The 20511-nt window shown below is 55.6% G+C and overlaps 1 long non-coding RNA gene across 1 annotated transcript; it reads left to right on the top strand.

Annotated features, from left to right (window-relative positions):
• The first annotated feature begins 685 nt into the window (after positions 1–685).
• On the top strand, positions 686–6515 carry LOC309845635. Its single transcript, XR_014301395.1, has 3 exons — positions 686–2086; positions 4361–4572; positions 4792–6515. It is a non-coding gene; the product is annotated as an uncharacterized lncRNA (long non-coding RNA).
• Positions 6516–20511: the final 13996 nt, after the last annotated feature.

The following is a 20511-nucleotide window of genomic DNA, read 5'->3' as shown; positions in this document are numbered from 1 at the left end:
CTGGGGAAACACCCCCGACAAGCAGCACCCAGCACGCGGGAGCGGGGCTGTGCCCCAGGCGGCCTCCGGGCCCCCCCGCATCCCTGGGAGGCCAGTGGCCGTGCTCTCACGCTTTCGGGGCCGGCACCACGCCGGGTGAGGAAGGTCCCTCTTGCAGGCAGGGAGGTCGAATAGAGCTCAATCCTCCCGTAGAAGCTGGCAGCCACAGACAGCGTGGGCTTGGTGGAGGAAAGGTAATCGGTTCATTAAAAACAAGTTCCGGGGCGCCTGGGTGGCTCAGTGGGTTAAGCCGCTGCCTTCGGCTCAGGTCATGATCTCAGGGTCCTGGGATCCAGTCCCGCATCGGGCTCTCTGCTCAGCAGGGAGCCTGCTTCCCTTCCTCTCTCTCTGCCTGCCTCTCTGCCTACTTGTAATCTCTCTCTGTCAAATAAATAAATAAATCTTTAAAAAAAAAAAAAAAAAAAAAAAACAAGTTCCACGTGGGAACATGTCTGACTTCGGGGGCAGGTGGAGCTGGAGCGCAGGCAGGGCTACGTCGGCCCACACCTTCTGCCTCAGGGGGCCACGCGTGCCACATCCCTGGGCAGGCGTGTGAAATGCCCAGGCGAGTGCCTTGGAAGCTCCTCGGGTCGGGAAGTAGCCGGCCACGGTGACCGAGAATGTGGGGCAGCAGGGACACCCAGGTCCGGTTTCCTCGACAGGAAAGGACTGAGTCACAGGCTCATTCATGGGCGCGGCCCACGAGCACAGGGAGGCCGGGGCCTCAGTCGGGGTCAGACCTCTCCAGAGACAACCCACGTTCAGGAGGCTTTAAGGAAAACTTTCTCCGAACTTGGAAAAGAGCCCTCTGAGTCCTCGGCAGGTTTCCTGGAAAGTTAGAGAGACTTTGGCTGTGACCGTTGTTGTGACCAAGTCTCCTTAACCCCAAGACTGGATCAGATCCAACAGGACCTCACAAGAGGAAGAGGACTTTCTTCGAGGACGCGCCCCCCTCCCCCCGCCACCAGCCCCGTGGCCCTGCTTAGGGGTCTAGGTGAGGAGAGGCCTCCGGAGGAGGGGACCGGGTGCTGAGAGTACGGTGACAGCCCACGGGACGCCGTCCACAGCAACCAGCTCCAGAGCAGGAGGGGTGAGGCCCGGCTGGGGCAGGAGCTTCTGCAGAAACAGACAGACAGCCTGGGAGGCAGGAAGGCCAATCCTCGGGACACGGCGACCTTCCCGGCCGGCCACTGAGGCTTCTCTAGCTGGGAGGACGGCCCCCTCCTGCCCTGCAGGTGTCGCTTCCCCCATCCAGCCCCGGGGGTCCTGACTGCCTGAAACCCCCTTCTTTGTCAAAGGAGCCCCAACTTAACTTGGGGTGCCCACAGGCCCTGATGCAAATGCCCACATCCAGACGCCCTTGCAGCTGGGAGTGAGTGGCCGTGAACAGGGCCTGGACCCTGAGACACCGGTGGACGTCGGCTGGGCTGGACCTCCTGAGAAAGGAGGCAGGTCCAGGTGTGCACAACCCACCCTCTTGCTGGGATACTGCTGGTGTAGACGCCCCACGCTGCCCAGAAGCTGGGATCTCGCGCCCAGGACGGCCCGGAGGCCAGCGGCAGGGCCGCAAGCTGCTAGCCAGCGCGGCTGCCTCTCCCAGACTTCCCACGGCCGCCCGAGACCCAGGCATGCCCGTGCCCACCGGACCGGTGCCCAGAACATGGTGGGTGCGGGTGTTTGTTGTGGGATGGACAAGTGGGGGCGTCTCTCAGTCAGGGGTGGGGGGAGATGGAGGAAGAGAAGGCAAGCCACCCTGGGGGTCTCCAGACTCCAAAAGGCAAACCCAGCTTGTAAGGTCAGAGGAAAGAGCCCACAGTGACTTCCGTCTTCGCCCACTGGGACAGTCACAGTTCAAGTGTGACTGGCTTCCTCGCAGAGTGACCCCATCCGTCCACGGCTTCCTTGGTTGTGAGGACCCAGAGACACCGTCTGAACTGACTCCGTCCTGTCTTATTTTGTGACATTCAGCACAGAGCAAGGACGGAGAGGAGCCCTTGACCGAAGCCCACCTCAGGGGTCCTGGGGAGCAGGGCCAGCATCGCTGCAGGTTGGAGAGAGGCTCCCCACTCAGCTACGTGCCCCCTAAACCAGCCCCTAACCCCGACCCTGCCCTGCATGACCCCTGGACCAGCTGCTGACCCCTTCCCCATGCTGTGTGGCCCTGACGGCTGCCATCTGCCCCTGACGTCCAAAGCCCCATATTCCAGGATATTTTTAAAGTTTGGGGAACAAGGATGCTGTTGCTCTGCTTATGTGAACAATTTGGCCAATCACCACCTTCTGTTTGCTGGCGCAGAGAGACACAGATCAGACCTCCTCACCTGAGTGCGCTGAAACCCCGTCCCCAGACCCAGGGGTGAGCCTCCCGGAGTGGGACTTGGAGAGCTCTGGCTGAGTCCCGCCCACCATGACTGCCCGCGGCCTCCACTGGGCCGCAGCCCCCACTGGGCCACAGCTCAGAGACCAGGCTGAAGATGGGGTGGGTGAGCCCTCGAGATGCCAGCTGCGGGAACACCGACCCTTCTGTCCTGACGGAGGCCTTTGCAGTCATGCACAGAGCAGGCTTGGCCTACCTGTGGGGGTCACGGGGAGCCCAGCCATAAAAACCCCACGCACTCCCTCAGCGCTGCTGGCACCCGCCTACCAGCAGGCGGAGAGGTGGAGACTGAGTGACCCACCCCCCACCCCCCTGCACAGAAGGCCCCGCCCTGCCGACCCGGGGGCACCTGACCTGGAGCCCAGGCTCCTCACCGCGACCCACCAAGCAGATGGCTCTCGGCCTCAGGGACGCATCGCCCAGAGAGCAGGCCTGGAGCTCCCTGGGAGGACAACGGGGAGCCGGATGTCAGAGGAATGAGGACACTCGGGGGCACAGTGGACCCTTGAACAGCACAGGGTTAGGGGCACAAACCCCCGCCGTGTGGTCGAAGATTCACACATTACTATCTACTCCCCGAAACTTAACCGCAGGGCCCTCTAGATGCACATGCCAGGGGGCTGGCCATCCCCGGGCCACTGATGGGAGCGAGGTTTCCGTCCAGGCCTCCGAGCTGGGAATTCCACAGAGGGGATTCTGTCTCAGTCCCACGGGAAGGAGGGTCAAGGGCTGGCTGGAGGCAGGGAGAGACCACCTCCTCACTCCCAGCCTGAGGGCAGCCCTGAGCTCTGTCCGGCTGCATCAGAACTGACAGTGCCACTCACCATCTCGTGGAAAAGTGTTGGCAGTGCCACCTGCCTGAGGGTTGTCGTGGCACCGCACACCACGTGTCAGGGGGCACGCCCCCACCCCCTCCGATGCCACTATGTCAGGCCGTCCGCGGTCTGGGTGGAGGCCGGGCCAGAGCCTCTGGGGGACCCAGGAAGTCCAGGGACTGCTCCCCCTGCAACACACTTGGGGTGGGGGGTTCTAGGGACTCCGCAAACGGACGAGTGCAGTCCTCACGTGTCGCCGGCCACGCCCCTTCCCCTGTCCCCACCACCCCCCAGGCCCCTGCCAGGACAGCCTGCCTAGTGGAGCCCACCTCCCACCAGAACTGGGAGAGGTCAGGAGGGAGGGGGCTGTGCCGCCGGGGACTCCATGTGCACCCAGCCTACAGCCCAGGGACCTCCTGAGCTCAGGAGAGGGGGCGCTGGAGAATGCGCGCTTTCCCCGGGAACCAATGCATTTCCTGAGAGTGCACGGGCCGCCCCACGGCCACCCTCCTGCAGCCACGCAGAGGCCACATCGGTGACCCCAACCCAGGAGACCCCAAAGTGAGCCAGGCAAGGCTGACCTCCGGTACACGGGTGACCCTCAGGTGTGTGGGTGTGACCCTGGGCGTGAAGGAAGATGTGTCCTTCTGGGCTTCTGGGTTCTTGGCTCACTGGGCAGCATGTCATGGTAGGCGAGCTGGGGGCAGACGAGGCTCTAGGCAGGAGCCCTGCCCCCACCCCGTGGGGACCCCCTTACACATGCTGTCACGCACTTCCAAACTTTCTCTGTTCCCGGAAAAGCAACAGCCTATCCTGTAAAAACGCGCATCACCAGTGTGGTCCAGGAGGAAGAACCACAGGTGTCAGTCGGTGACCACAGCCCAAGCACTACCCCCAGGACACCCCATGCTCCCAGCCCCTGTGGTGTTACGACACCCCGCGACACCGCCAGGACGGTCATCACCTTCCACGGGGCTGGAAACCCAGCCTGCGGGTCACGCAGCGGAGCCCGGAACCCATTCTCCTGGCTCCTCTGAGCCATCGCCGAGCCATTGCCCTGAGAAGCTTCGTGTCCTAAAACGGCTTTCCCTGGAGAGCTAATTCAGACCATGCTTTTCCCATGCCACAGGCAGGACTTCCTAAAACCAATGGACTTGAAGGTGGGCTGTTGGCAAAGCCCTGGCCTTTCCGGGACTCAGTTTCAGGCTCCCTGCCGATGGCTTCTGGGGCGGGGTTGAACCAGCAGCATTCACCAAAACCACCTGCCTGCCCAGCCCCAAGTATGTGGGGTTCTTTGATGACCGTGGAAAAGCAGCAGGTCGCCTTCCAGGTGGCTCCCAGGTGGGCGATGGCAGACCACTGAGGAGGTCTGCTTAAAGTGAGAAGACGGGCTGGGGGACAGAAGGCAGCCCATTGGGCCCAGGCTCTGTCCTGAGGGTGTGGTCACAGACTCCCAGGAGACAGAGCAGTCCCTGTCATGCACCCTGTAATCCGCAAAGGCCGTGAATATTTTGCTCTGAGCTAAACACAAAAATTATCTGAGTTTTCTCTTCCTCCCAGGAGCTCCTAACCCAGTGTGTCCTGGCTTCACCCTGGAGAGCTGAGAGACAGGCGCCGAGCCCAGACCCCACACACAGGTTTCTCTGCAGCAAGACGCAGGCCCACTATAGCTGTTTCCCGCCCCGAAGGCCAGCACGCCCGTGCCGAGGGGAAGGTCCAGCCAGGAAGTGGACACTGTGCTCTGCAAGGGTGAGGGGAAGTGAGAGGCCAAGTCCAAGGAAGGGTGGGCCGCGGCCCCGGCCAAGGTCCAGGAGCAGCTGCCCCCAGGACAGGCCCGCTGAGCGGGCACATCTGCAGGACCTCTGACCCCCCCTTGTGCTCCCACTGTGGGGAGATTCTGCTCTGTTTCTAGTTTGTGGACGCTCCTTACCACGAACTCCAGTTGAATTTTGTTTCCCACACTCATGTGAATTCTCTGCTTTATTCTGCGAATGTGATCTCCATTCATTTTGTTAAATATTTTATTTATTTATTTGACATAGAGAGAGAGAGTGTGTGTGTGCAGGAGAAGGGGGAGCGGCAGACGGAGAAGCAGGCTCCCTGCGGAGCAGGGACTCCCCCTACCCCATGCAGGACTCGATCCCAGGACCCTGCGATCCTGACCTGAGGCGAAGGCAGACACAACCAAAGGCAGACACAACTGACTGAGCCCCCCAGGCACCCCCTTTCCATTCATTTTGTAATGTGAAACCAACCTCACATTCCTGGGGTCAGACCCACCTGGTGAGGACATGTTGCCCTTGCTCCGTAGAGCTGAACGTGATCTGTTGATGCTTCCTTAACAACGTGCGCATCCACGAGGGACACTGGTCTATAACTTTCCGATAGTCCCTTGCTGTGAGCCAGTCCTCCGTAAATGAGCTCCGCAGCACTCCTGACACACACGGTTTTAGTTTAACGCCACTGTTGTCCCTTCCTTAAGTATTTGACAGGATTTACCAATGAAGCGATCTGGCTCTAGAGTTTTTCTTTCTAGGAATGTTTTTTATTAAGAATTCCATGGCTCAGTCGTTAAGCCTCTGCCTTCGGCTCAGGTCATGATCTGAGGGTCCTGGGATCGAGCCCCGCATCGGGCTCCCTGCTCAGCGGGAAGCTGGCTTCTCCCCCTCCCACTCCCCCTGCTTGTGCTCTCTCTTGCACATGGTGTCTCTCTCTGGCAAATAAATAAATCAAATCTTTGGGGGGGAAAAAAGAATTCCATTTTGGGGCACCTGGCTGACTCTATGGAAAGAGCTTATGGCTCTTGATCTTGGGGTCGTGAGTTAGTTCAAGCCCCATGTTGGGTGCAGCGATGACTAAAGAAATAAACGTTTTTAAAAAAGAATCCCATTTCTTGAGTAGCTACGGAGTATTCAGATTGGCCAGTATCCTGCGCCTGTTTTCACGAACTACTGTTTCAAAGAATTTGTTCTGGGATCTCACTTCTCAAACTTTTTGCCACCAACTTGCCTGCACTGTTTTCCTGATCGTCCTTCCAACGTCTGCAGGATGGTATGAAAGACCCTCTCCCCTTGATACCCATAATTTCTAGATTCCTTCTTTCCTGCTTCATCAGTCTTGCTGGGATTTTGCCCACGTTAGGAATCTCTTCGGAGAGTCAGCTCTTGGTTCTGCCGATTCCCCTGTGGGTCAGCTGCCTTCCGTCTCTCCGATTCCCATTCTTGTTGGTATTTCCTGCCTTAGACTTAGTTGGGGTTTAACTTGCCCTTTATTCCCTGGCTGCTTCAGATGGAATCATATCATTAATTTAAAATTGTGCTTCTAGGGCGCCTGGGTGGCTCAGTGGGTTAAGCCGCTGCCTTCGGCTCAGGTCATGATCTCAGGGTCCTGGGATCGAGTCCCGTATCGGGCTCTCTGCCCAGCAGGGAGCCTGCTTCTGCCTCTCTCTCTCTGCCTGCCTCTCTGCCTACTTGTGATTTCTCTCTGTCAAATAAATAAATAAAATCTTTAAAAATAAATAAATAAAATTGTGCTTCTTTTCTTTTCTTTTTTTAAAGATTGTATTCATTTATGTGAGAGAGAGAGCACGAAAGGGGGGGTGGCGCAGAGGTAGAGTGCAAAGCAGACTCCCCACCAAGCAGGGAGCCCCACAGGGGGCTCGATCCCAGAGCCCTGGGGCCATGACCTGAGCCGAAAGTGGGTACTTCACCGATGGAGCCCCTTGGGCGCCCAGAATTGCACTTCTCTATTGTGCACAGTCGAGGCTCTGACTTTCCGCTCAACGCTGCTTTGGCACATCTCACAAACTCTGATGTGTTTATGTTAGGCTGAGACATTTCTTAACAATTGCGCTGGGGTTTTGTTTTTTTTTTTCCTCTGACCCATGCATTCTTTAAAGGAGTTTTGCTTAATTTCCAGATATCTTGGGGATTTTCTAGATATCGGACTGGTTTCTAATTTAATTTTGTTGTAGGAACCAAATATACTATGTGTGATTACGAACGTTTGACTCTTACGAAGGCTGGTTTCCAAGCTCAGGGAGGCGGACTGTCTTTGAGAGGAAGCCATACAGCCCTTCCAAGCGTCTGTTCCTGCATTCATGGCTCTGCAAATACCGCTTACATCATGTTGACCAACGGCGCTGCCCAACCTTCTACAGTTTCCCTGATTTGTCGGCCTGGGTGGTGTGTCCGTGAGAGAAAGGAGGACTCCAGACGCCTCTCCCCGAATAATCCAGAGTACCTTTAAAATTTCTATACAAAACCCTCCGTGTTCCTTGGGAAAAAACCTGCCAACACGGCAAAATATTAACTATACTGGAATTCAAACATAAATCAGTAAAAATAAAGGACTGAAAAATGTGCATCAGAATAGAAAAATCTACACTCCTCAGCTTCAGGCCCTGCCCACGGCCCCCAGCCTGACCATGGGAGGCGTGGTCACAGGGACCCCCGAAAACCTGTCCTCTCTGGCCAGCAGCACATTGGGGGAAGCAGGACTGGAAGGATCTCTCTCCCTGAAAGCCTAACAGGAGGGAAGAAGGTCCACCAGGATTCGGGCAAGGGAAGGAGTGGTGTGGGAATAGGTGACCCACAGAGGGTCCGCAGCCCCCTCCAAAGCAAACCCTCCCCTGAAGGATGGTCCCCAGACTGACAGGAAGGCTGAGGTCTCACTGCAAACCTGGGGCAGAAAATAGACGAGGGGGACCTGGGTGGCTCAGTGGGTTAAGCTGCTGCCTTTGGCTTGGGTCGTGATCTCAGGGTCCTGGGATCGAGTCCCACATCAGGCTCTCTGTTCAGCAGGGAGCCTGCTTCCTCCTCTCTCTCTCTGCCTGCCTCTCTGCCTACTTGTGATCCCTGTCAAATAAATAAATAAAATCTTTAAAAAAAAAAAAAAAAAAGAAAGAAAGAAAGAAAATAGACGAGGTAGTTCTGGAGCCCACAGACGACGCTCCAGAGCATCAGGAAAGGAACGGAGGGACGTCCGCGCCCTTGGCCCCGAAACACAGGAAGAAGGAAACCGCACTTCTACGCTGCGAACAGAACCAACGACGCCCCAACAAGCATCTGAGGACGTGAAACCCACCCTGAATCAGACATCCACATCTCCTGAAGGGAAACGGACCAAACCAGGGAGAAGAGGGAGGAAAAGCATCAACTGACGTCAGAAAAGAAATACAAGAATGAGACAGAATTGTCCCGGAACCAAAGAAAAGAGAGCGCCGGGGCCCAAGAGAGAAGCAACTCACAGCAAATCTGACACAAAGCTGTTTGGCCAAAGAAAGTCGGCAAAACAAGGCGGAGGACGGAGAGAAGGGGGAGGTGAAGGATGCCCGCAGGGCTCCCGGGGTAAACAGCACCCCAGAACCAACGCTCCGAAGCAGATCCAAGAGAACATTCTAGAAACAGGAGACTCGAGTGTGTGCCTCGCAAAGGGCCCATGGGGAGCCTGAGAAAATCACTCCAGAACGACCACTTTCCAGGCGTGCGTTAGAAAAACTCTGAGTCATCAAACAGGAAGACAATCCTCAAGGCCTCCCATAAAGAAAATATAAGTTAAAAAGACAAAGAACTAGACTAAACCTTTCCGCCACAGCCAGAGTAAATGGGACAGCGATGGGACAACGTGTCTCCCAAACCCAAGGAGCGAAAGAGCGAGAACTCAGATCTAGCCCGGCCGTCCTTCGGGCAGCTGTGGAAATCCCGTCTCGGCACTCGGGAGCTCAGGGAACCCTTCGCCCTTCCAGGGAAATCCCAGCTAGTCCCTCTTTCTCCTGAGTTGAAAACAAAAGTTTAAAATCCGTCGCACCCACGTGGGGGATGGGTGGGGGTTAAGAGTGAAATGGGAGAACAGCGTCTGTCAAAGAGACACACAGAAACCCTTCATCCCTCAGCCAACTCCGAAGGCAGCACAGCTTCCAGGAAGGGCTCGTGTGCAGGTTGAGGGTCCAGAGACTGGGTCCCATAGCCTGCGCGCACCCACGTCTCATGGAAGGTCTTCGTGAGTCTCCGCGTGACGCACGCCCCAGACCCGGGTGATGGCACACGGGACCCTTTCTCAGAGGGCCCCGAGAAGGAACTAACCTCTTCCCACCAAGCCCCAAGCAGTCCGGAGGACGCCGGTCACCAGCAGGCTCGCCCACAGCTGTGACCACACGGGTACTGAGGTGCAGGCTTGCTGGAGACTTCAACACAGTGGGTTCTGGGGTGCGTGAGTAACGGGGTGCAGGCTCGCCGCCAGCTCAGGGTGCAGAGGTCCAGACCTCCTCATAGTACTCCAGCAAGTTCCCATAAAGATCATCTCTTGGCCGCAAGGGGGTGGATTTGGAGCTACAGGGGGTACGTGGTTGCTGTGAACCGGGGCGCCATCCCTCACAGCCGGCCAAGGTCACAGTGGGGGTATCCCTCCGTGAGGGCGCTGCTCCCCTTACGCAGAGACTCCGGCAAACAGATTGGCCCCCAAGAGCCTACACCATGCTCATAAATGAGACAGCATGAGGTACGGAGCAGGGGAGGTGACGGCCCAGGGTTGGGGGCAGGCCAGAGCTCACCATCCCCCTGAGACTCCGCCTAACTGTCTAGGACCAGCTTAGAGTTGGAGCTCAGTACCCCATGGCCCCTGGTGCCGGACACCCCACGGAGGGGAAGGGGAGCCCTTCTCCACAAAGAGACATGTGCCTCTCCTGTGCCTAAGTCAGTCCAGGGGTGGTGAGTGCATGTGGGATCACAGAATCCGGGGTTGAAGCTTGTCTCCACCTCCAACGGGGCTGTGTGGCCTCAGGAGCGCTACCTGACACACTGGGCTCCCGGTTTCCTTATCTGTAAAAGAGAATTACGAACAGAATCTGCCCCGAAGGTCACGGGGGGACCACAGGATGCCGGGCACTTGGGCACCATTCCCGGAACGCAGGAACCCTGTGGGAAGGATGTGCTATTATTGTTCCAGGAAACCCAGGTCCCACGTTTCTCCTCCAGCGCCTTTGTCGTTGGAAACGTTTTCATTTCCGGCTAAAGGAGCCGCCAAGATCCCCGCCCTCTTCTGCCCTCCCTCCCTGTCCCTCCCTTCCCGACTGCTCACTTTGTCCCCCGGAGCCCTCTCCCCGCCCCCCCCAAACCTGATGTACCCCAAATGCGCCCTGGGAATTGAAGAACTCACTGTCAGAAAACAGGCAAGGAGAAGAGGAAAAGGAGGAGTCCGGAGTCCAGAACCTTCCAGGTCCAACCGCCTTCGTGCTGGAGCCCCATGAGGCCGTCCTGCCCGTGAGTGACAAGAACCCGGGTTCTTACCGTGTCCCAGGAGCTCTGCTCTTGGGAAGAAGGCGTCTCTGCCCCTTGGTCTGCACTCATACCCACTGTGTTAGTCACTTACCCTTTCGAAAAATATTACTGAGCACCTTTCTTCCTGAAGCTTCCACATCAGTCTGCACATGCCGCACATGTGGTTCCTTCCCTGTCCCATGAAGTTAAGGGACACAGAGGAGCAGGGGGTAGCGAGTGATGGGGCCTCAGGACCACTGCCCAGACCCCGCTGCTCTTGTCCAGAAATGCTGTGGTTCATTTATCCCATCCTGTCCCTGAAGAAGGAAAACCAGAGCCATGGCATCTGTCCCCAGGGATCCTACAAGTTAGGGGTGAGGTAGGGTCTGCTCTTCCCAAAACCAGAATCTGCGGAGGGCCTCCCAGAACCAAACACCACAAACCAGGCGGCTCGAGCAACATGAATGAATTTCTTCCTCGCAGTCTCGGAAGCTGAAGCCCAAGACCCAGGTGAGACAGGTCTGCTTCCTTTCAGGACCCCTCTCCTGGGTGAATAGATGGCCATCCTGTCCCCAGATCCTTGCACGGTCTTCCCTCTCGGTGCTCGCTTCTGGGGAAGGGATGGGAAGCCATGGGGGAAAGCACACAGGTTCCGAGGAACTGGAAACCTGATTTTTCAACCTGGTGTACTTGGCTTTGTGTTTTCGTGTGGACATGATCTGTCACTTCCTGTCCCATAAGAAGTTCTAAGAGCCTTTCTCGGATGCCCTGGTGCAGACAGAGCTCACAGGGGAGCTGGGCTGCCGTGCACATTCTGGGGCCCCCTGGAACCTCTCCAGGTGTGCCTTTCTCCGCAAGGCCCGAGCCTTGCCAGCCCACTGACCCCTCAGGCTTCCCACCCCAGTCCACAAAGATGCAGCTCAGATTCCTGCTCCAAGACAGCACCCAGATGCAGACAAGCCTTGGTACCTGAGAAAGGCTCCTGCCCCCACTGGTGCTCTCCAGCTAGCCCCTGCTCTGAGCAGGTGGCGGGCTCCTGGCAGTGCAGGGAACAGGGGCAGTCCCTAGGAGCCACAGAGATGACTCAGGAACTCAGACCCTGAGCAGTTTGGAAACCCCCCCGCCAAGCCCCACACTGGGGGAGGGACACCTAACACTCAGCAGGTCCACTGGCTTCCTGGCTAACAGGCACTGAGGACACCTGTCCAAGCCAGCTGATGAACCCACACGGGACATCTGGACGTGATGAAGGGCAGAGACAAACGCCATTTAGCTGCCTCAGCCACGGGCCCTCCCGGACGGCCCAGACTTTCTGGACAACAGGGTCTTGTCCTGGGGACATGTCATAAATGTGTCATTTTAAAGCCATGTCATTTGCCACCACTACAGTCTGCTCTTCCCCGAATCATGGGAACTTGCCAATAAATGTTCTGGGTTTTTTTCCCAGAAATCTTTTTATAGCTTTGACACTAAAACAAGGCCCATCGCTGTAGTCCTGGCCCAGGCGTTCTGGAACAGGGTGTGCCCAGGTAGAAGGCAGAGAGGGCAGGGACCCAGCCTTTCTTCCCCAACAGCTGGGACGAGCCTGGTGTCCTCAGGGCTTCACCCATGATGCAGCCCAGGGCGGTCCCTGTTCAACAGGTGTAACAAGCCCAAGGCTGCCAGGATAATCCTGAACGCAGTCCAGGGTGGAGGTCCCAGGCCACGTGCCGCCGCCCCCCCCACCCCCCGCACCCGCCAGGCCTCATGCACTCACCATCACAGAAGCCCCAGCACACACACAGCCTTTCCCCTGTTCTGTTTTGCCAAAGGTGTTCACGCCCCATTGAAATCGTTTAGTGAGGTCAGCGCATAAAGTCAACAGCTCTGCCCTCCCCCATCTCCTCCCTCTTGCTTTGACCCCTTGAACAAAGCTGGTATTTTCCCAGCTTTACTGATACAATTGACATGTAATGCTGCCTAAGGTAGAGGCGTACAATGTAACAGCTCTGAGTGTGGTATGCTTCATGTATCAAGTATACTTTCCATGTCCTCTTTGTACTGTGTGTATCCAATACCTTGTGAACTGACCCATCACCCCAAATGGTTACAATGTGTTTATGGTGCAAAATTTTAAGATCTACTCTCTTAGCAACTTTCAAGTATATAACACAGAGTTATTGACTATACGCTCACTCCTGCCGTACGAACTATACGCTCACTCCTGCCGTACGTACATTAGATCCCCAGAACTCATTCATCTCAGAACTGGATTCTCCTTCCCTTTGACCGACATCTCCCCACTATACTGCCCCCAAGCCCCTGGAAACCACCATTCTACTCTCTCTCTGAACTCAGTTCTCTTAGATTCCACAGGGAAGTGAGATCATACAGTATTTGTGTCTCTGACTTGACTCCCCGAGCTCTAGCCATGTTCTTGGGCACAGCAGGGTGTCCTTCCTTCGATAGCTGGATCTCCTCCATCTCCCTAAATACCACATTTTGTTCAGTATGCATGGACTTCTCACCATAAAGGAGGAAGATTTGGCTCATTTTGGCACTCATAGCCCCAACACCCACGTCCCCACCAGATCTCCTCCTCCTATGGGCTTTATCATATTCAGCCGAAACTGGAGGCCAGGACCCCATGCTAAGAGTGCTGTGGAGCCAGGTACAAGCTGGGGTGGACCCCCCCTTTCCTGCACCACCCCCCCCCCGGGTCCAAACACACACACACACTCAGCACAGTTTACCGATGGCCTTCACCGCCTCTGAAACCAAGCACCTTCCAGGAGCCACGGATCCCAAGGCTCTGGTCAGGCACATCTAACAAGGACGCCCTGGCCCATGGGCCCTCTGTCTTGTGAGCTCCCTCACTCCCACAGCTGGACTCGGGTAATTTGGTGGCTGTGTCCCTTTTGGACTGAGGACAGTAGTGGGGCAGAGCTTTGCCAAGAAGCAAGCTGGTGGGTCTGGGGGCTTCTGCAGAGCAGCCTAAAAGTCCATCCAAGAAATCCCCACCAGGTACTGAACATGGCCCAGCAGTGCCCTCCCCAGCCCACTTCTCATGCCTCTGCCTGGCAAACTGAGATCAGCACCCAGTCCTATGAAGCCTCTCTCCCCTCCTCGAGCCCTCATTTCTGCTGTCAGCACCTGCCCAGCCCCATCTGGGCAGAAGCCCTGTCAGAGCCCCCACTCCATGGGTTGTTGAGTCTGGTGATTGTGTCCTTGAACGTGTGCAAGTTTCAAATGTTGATACAGTCCAGTTCCTCTCTGCTTTTTCCCTTTTGTTGCTTGTGTTTTTGGTGTCCTGTCCAAGGAAGCATCTCAAACCACACATCAGGAAGCTCTCCCTGCATCTTCTCTTCTAAGACTGCACCCTCAGCTCTTACCTTGAGAATTTGGATCCAGTTTGAGTCGGTTTGTGTGTATGGTGTGAGGTAGGGGCCAGCTTCCTCTTTTGCCTGTGGAAGCTCAGCTTCCCAGCACGGTCATGGAAGTCATGCTGTTTTACAGGTCCACACACCTCAAATGGTCTTGAGAGCAAAGTGGCAAGAGGAATAAGGCAAAGACACCAGCAATCCCACCCTCTTCCGCAAAAATGGCCCCTTCCCCTCGTCCTCTGGTCAGAGACACAGCGTGGGAGCCAGCTTCCAGGACGGCTCCTAATTATCCCACATCCCCGCAGTCACACCCCTGTGTCATCCCCTACCTTGCCTTGTACCCAGATTGGCCCGTATAACCAGCAGAACATGGCAGAACTCTCTTCTTTGGTGCCAGGATCCATTATTAAAGACACCACAGCTTGGGGCGCCTGGGTGGCTCAGGGGGTTAAGTGTCTGTCTATGGCTCAGGTCATGATCCCGGGGTCCTGGGGTCAAGCGCCACATCGGGCTTCCGCCTCAGCAGGGAGTCTGTTTTCCCTCTGTCCCTCTTCCCCACTCATGCTCGCTCTTGCTCTCTTTCATTAAAATAATAAATAAAATCTGTAAAAAAATAATAATAATAAAAAGTCACCGCAGTCTGCATGCTGGGTGTGCTGTGACACTCTCCCGCTCTCACTTCAGTAGCTCCAGAAGAGGTGCGTGTGGCGAGGTGCCCGGGTCTCCCGATGAGCACCACATCAGTAGCTCCCCGGTCAAGGCTTCAGATGAGCCACGACCACCCAGCTGAGCCACTCCCAGGTCCCCGACTCAGAAACTCTACAAGATAACCAGCATCTGCTTCACTCTGCTCGGCCCCTACCCAGCCATGGGTACCTAATGCAGATCTGCCTTCTAAAGGGTTGAGACCCGCCCAGCAGCTCAGCTCTGCAAATGAGGCTCGTGCTGTGGCAGGGCTGGAATCAAACGAAGAGGAAGAAAGACCAGGGATGCCCCCCTCCCCGCATGTGGGGCCCCCTCCCACTGATGCTCTGTCTCCAAAGGAAGAGTCCCTCCTGGAGGGCAGCCATGCATCTGATAGAGTCCCTGGGATCAGCTCACGCTCCATCCAAAGCCAGAGGCAGAGGAAAATGAAGGAACCACAGATGTCAGCTGTTGGCTGGCATTCACTCCTCGGAGCCCCCGGGGCACAACTATCGGGATCCGTGCAGGGTCTGTAGCTGTCTTCAGTCCGGTGGGCTCACTCAGCTTCTGTCTTATCCAGTCCCAATTCCGCAACGTGTACCCGGTCCTCTGTCCCACCATCTCTAGTTGAAGGACATTCATATCGGCAGCGATCTGTCACTGCCGAAACAAGGCTACAGGACATACTCCCCGGGTCTCTTATGCTCAAGGACACAAGTATTTGTCCAGGACTGCCACTAGGGGGGGAGGAATGCCCTTTCCTTCCACGGAGACCGCCAAGTCACCCACCAAAAATGATGCATTGGTTTATTGTCAAACCAGGACCCTGTCAACAAACCCTGCCAACACTTGATGTTGCCCATCTTTGTCATTTTCAAATAAATATTATTATCTCATTGCTCTAATTCAATTTCTCTGGGACTTCGCTCCTCTCGTGTCCTTACGAGCCGTGCATTAACCTGTTCGTAGTTCCTGCTACTATCAACTGCCCATTGAAAAATCGGGTTATCTTTTTTCAATTGATTTGTAGAAGCTCTTTATATATGTATATGTATATGTATTAGATTCTTAGTGTCTGCCCTATTTGGTTTATTCCTGGATATTTTATAGCTTATGGCTATTGTATATAGGGTATCCCTTACATTAATTTATAATTGAATATTGCTGTTTCATAGGTAGATTATTGATTTTGTGTGCAGATTTGTTTCATGGTGACATGGTTCCGATTATTTTAATTGATTTTCATGAATTTTTTAGATAGACGATCACACATCTGCACGTAATGGCCGTTTTGACCTTGCCTTTTCAATCAATGCCCCTTTCACTTCATAGTCTTACCACACGGACGAGGGTCCCCTCCATAAGCCTGAGTACCAGCCTCGAATGTGAGCCCCTCTGTTTCGTTCCTGGCCCTGAAAGGGATGCGTCTGACGTTTCGCCGCTGGGACACAGGACCAGCAGGTACCTGGGGGCCGCCTATCTGTGCTCACTCTGGGCCCCCGTCCTACTCTGCTGAGGTGGCCCAGGTGTGGGCTGCTCATTCCCTCCCCTCTGTCCCCCGCTTCTCCTCTGGGAGCTGAGAGGTGATACGCTTCATTCCCAGCCTCTCCTGCAGCTAGAGGGGGACTGTGAGACCAGCCTGGCCAAGAGTCACAGGGAGAAGCCCTAAAAGAGCTAGATTTCCTGGAGAAAAGGTAGAATCCCAAGAAGACAATGCCTTTGCCCTTCACCTTACCCCCTGCTGCACGCCCCCGGATGCAGGTGGAATGCTTTGAGCTGTGTGGGCAGGCAAGCTCCAGGAAGGATGTAATGAGGCTGGTTTCTTCATGACGTCCCTGGATCCCGGCCCCAGCCAGGGGACAGTCAGTGGGGTGTGTGCCACAGAGGACTCACAGGAGAGGCTCAGGAAACAGAGGCGATTGGACCTTGAGGGCCCAAAGACAGGAGGCACAGCGCACCCCCTGGTGGGGGGGCCATCTTGGTGATCACGAGGCAAAAGCTGGAGGAGGGGAGAGCCCCAGCCAGAGTCTCTACTGGGGTTTCCGTGGGAAAGGCAGGGCAGGGCAGGGTGAACAGCTTAAAACCGGCTACTTTAAATAATTCTAGCAGGTTCTAAATGACAAGGGTGTCCCTTAGCTGCCTGGTACCTGGCCTGGGATGATGAAGGCGGAGTTCTTGCCTCTGTGGTCCAGATGGAGTCTGCTCTCAAAGGCTTCCCCTGGGCTCTTCCTCCAAGAACAAGCTAAGCCTGGAAGGTCAGTCTCTTCCCAGCCGGAAAGAGTTTTTAAGATGTTGAAACATTCGGGTACAGGCACCTGCTGCCTTCAGCTCAGGTCATGATCCCAGAGTCCTGGGATGGAGCCCTGAATCAGGCTTCCTGCTCAATGGAGAGTCTGCTTCTCCCTCTCCTTCTGGGCACTCGCTCTCTCTTTCTCACTAATAAATAAATAAAATCTTCTTTAAAAATGTTGAAACATAGACAAACCATAAGTGACTCTTAATCTCACAAAACAAACTGAGGGTTGCTGGGAGGAGGGGGTTTGGGAGAAGGTGGTGGGATTATGGACATTGGGGAGGGTATGTGCTTTGGTGAGTGCTGTGAAGTGTGTAAACCTGGTGATTCACAGACCTGTACCCCTGGGGATAAAAATATATGTTTATAAAAAATAAAAAATTTAAAAAAAAAAGATTGCATTTAAAAAAAAAATGTTGAAACATCATAATACACAGAAAGTTTAAAATATATGCAATACAAACACAAACTTTTTTAAGCCACTTCTTGTTGGTCGTGTTCAGGCTGTCACCTTCGGCAGGACACGTCCTAGTGGGTCAAGGTGACCGTGGCCGTGTACCATTACTTAGGGAACGTGATGTCTTTGTCTACGATCTGGGACAGCTCATACATCACATGGGAACAGATGATGGAGATTCTCGTAAACACGCACCCAGGGCCCACTGTCGTACCCTGTAAGTTAACATCTGGGTAACTTCGCAACTTCTTCCGTGGGGATTATTCTGTTCGGGGTTTCTACCTCCACCCGTCTTCAGAACAAATGTGCCAGTTTACTGATCAAGTCGTCTCTAACTTCTCGGTCTCGTTAGCTCTGTTCCCATCATTATTCATTCCTTCCTTCTATACTTTATGTGTTTTCTTTGCTATGGTTACTAGCATATTGAGTTGAAGGCTCAGAAAATTTTATTTCAATCTTTCCTATTTTCCGGAAAGCGCATCTAAGGTTACACACCGCTGTGGCCACGCAGGCCACACCCCCAGCACTAACCCCCCACGCTGGGCCGTCGGCCGATGGCAGGAGGGATGCTGGCCCCTACTGTGGTCAGTCACGCTGAGTGCCAGACACCTTGCACGGCCCCCACCACCGAGCACAGATGTGTCTCGTGTGCGTTGGTGCGCCAACTGTGCTTTTCATCCTTATTGACTTTAAAGTGGTCGTGATTTCCATTTTTCTTGACTCTTGAATCCAAAATTATACGGAAAGTTTTTTTGCACTTTCCAAGTGAAAAAACTCTTTCTTTTGCCTCTCAAGTACTTTCAACCCAAGAATGTGGCCAAAATCATTTCACTTTTATCATTCCCCATGGGTGTTGGAAAAGAATGGATATTTCCATTTGGGAAGGACAGACAGGTAGGTGACCGACAGATGGTAAACGGTACGTGTATGTTGTATCAGGCTTCGCTGGTATACATTTCCCACTCTTAATGTGTGTGGGTTTGTTTTATTTATTTATTTGACAGACAGAGATCACAAGCAGGCAGAGAGGCAAGCAGAGAGAGAGAGGAAGGGAAGCAGGCTCCCCGCTGAGTAGAGTGCTGAGGTGGGGCTCGATCCCAGGACCCTGAGATCATGACCTGAGCCGAAGGCAGAGGCTTAACCCACTGAGCCACCCAGGTGCCCCTTAATGTGTGTGTTTACTTGATCTTCTGATTTCTGAAAGCCTCCACGTGTGGGTGAGGCTCCTGGACCCCAGGGTGCTGACCGCAACCCAGCTGCCCCAGACCCCCCACGCCAGCTGGCTGCCAGGCCGGCCACACCCCCGAGACAGAGTTCCCTGCAGCCCCCTCGAATCTCCCAGACTCACAGACAGGGAGCCCTCCAAGGGCAAATGCTGTCTGCATGGACCCCAGCCCTCACAGCACCTGCCACCTAGTTAATTAGGGCTGGATAACCGAGACGGCACGTGTGCATCCCCGATATCTCGATCCTCACAAATATCTGGTTGGTGTCGATCCTGCGATGGGGAGCTCAGTCCTCCAACAGTAAAATTAAAACCATGCTCCTGCAGGGAGGCAAATCCCCAAGAGACTCCCGGGAATGCAGCCTATGTGAGCACAGCCACCAGCAGGCCGCACCTGCGAAAGCAATGATGTCATGGCTTTGTCTCACCCTGACTGTCCCCCAGCAGGAATCGGGTCCACTGAGGGGGACAGGGTCCCTTTCACATCTGCTGAGGTCAAGATGTTTGTGTCCTCCCCAAACTCATGTGCTGAGTTCCTAAGTCCCAGTGTTCACAAATGGGATCGGCACCTCATGAAAGAGCTCCCTCCCCCGTCCCTCCTCCCCCATCCCCCATCCCCCTCCCCTGAGAAGGGACAGCGTGAGGACATCTGTGACCCAGACATGGGCCCTCAGCAGACGTCTGGGTCCTCAGCAGACACCTCACAAATCTGCCAGCCGGAATCTTGGACCTTCCAGCCCTTGGAACCATGAGAAGCAACTTTCTGTTGTTTACCAGCTGCGCGGGGTGTGGCGTGTGCTGCAGCCGCCCAGACGGACCCAGACGATATCCTTCTCAACAGCCCAGATGCTCGAAACAAAACATGGGGAGCTCAGAAGCTAAAGCCGAAGGAAGCGGCTTCCGCAGCCCTGGTCTACCCTCATCTCCGGTGACATACGTCCACCACATAGGGATGAGGGACCACAGTCAGGGGGCAGATGGCTGAGCCAGGCCAAGTGTGGGAATGGACACAGAGCCCAGGCCAGCAAGGTCCCCGACTGCACACAGCCGCACGGGGACATAAGTTACAAACACAACGCACCTGGGAGACCCCAGAGCGTCCTGGGCAGCCCGGGGCTGGCACCACCCAGCACCACCTCGCCCTGGCCCCTCGGCCCTGTCCACCCACAGCAGGCATGCCACGCTCTCTCCTGCAGTCACGCTTCACAAACGTGGGACTCGGAGGATCCCCCCCGCTGCTCTGTGCCCTGTCGCCCCCGCAAAGCTGAGTAGAAGACACTCATTCCCCACCTCCAGCCAGAGATGATTTTTAGCGTGATGGCAGACAGAGGACGGCTCCCCATGGGAGGGAAGGGACCCAGCCATGGCGACGCAGTCATGAAGTACCAGGAGCAGGTAGCCTCTGGCAGGCCAGGTGACAGGTGGCAGAGATCCCTGGGTGTGACCGCCGCATCCCAGCAGGACAGGGTTCTGGAGAACCAGCAGCAGCCGGCTCCATTCTGCTCAGACCCTCACGGAGGAAGGTCATCGAGAGCTGGGCTGGCGAGAGGAGCAGGGCCTCTGAAGGGCATGGAACTTGCCTGCTGGTTCTCTCCAGCCTCCCCCAGAGCCCAGCCCCACTGGTGGTCCCAGCAAGTGGCACTGGAGACCACAGCTCACATCTGAAAGACCGCCCTGGAACTGGACAGAGACAGCAGCCAGCGGGAGGCCTCGGCCCACTGCTCCACCGGAGGCCTCCATGACCAGCATCAGCCCTTCCCCTGAAAACCCGCCGGGTGGTCCCAAAATGCACCCAGAAGGCCAGGCTGACAGCACCTGCCGGCATCCCTCCATCGGCCCACAGCACCCCCCACCATCCGCTGCCCCTTGAAAGCCTCAGAACTCTGACATTTTGGGGTTCTGGGGCGTCCCTCAGTGACTTTCTATCTAGAAAACCAGGGTGAGGACTTGTCAGCCCCAAGAGACAGCCTGTCTCCAAACACCCCGAAATAAACCAGGGAAGC

This window comes from Mustela nivalis (assembly GCF_964662115.1).
Source record: "Mustela nivalis genome assembly, chromosome: 12".
In the NCBI taxonomy this organism is placed as follows: domain Eukaryota; kingdom Metazoa; phylum Chordata; class Mammalia; order Carnivora; family Mustelidae; genus Mustela; species Mustela nivalis.
Note: the sequence above shows the minus strand (reverse complement) of the source record. Positions and strands in the feature narration are given on the sequence as shown.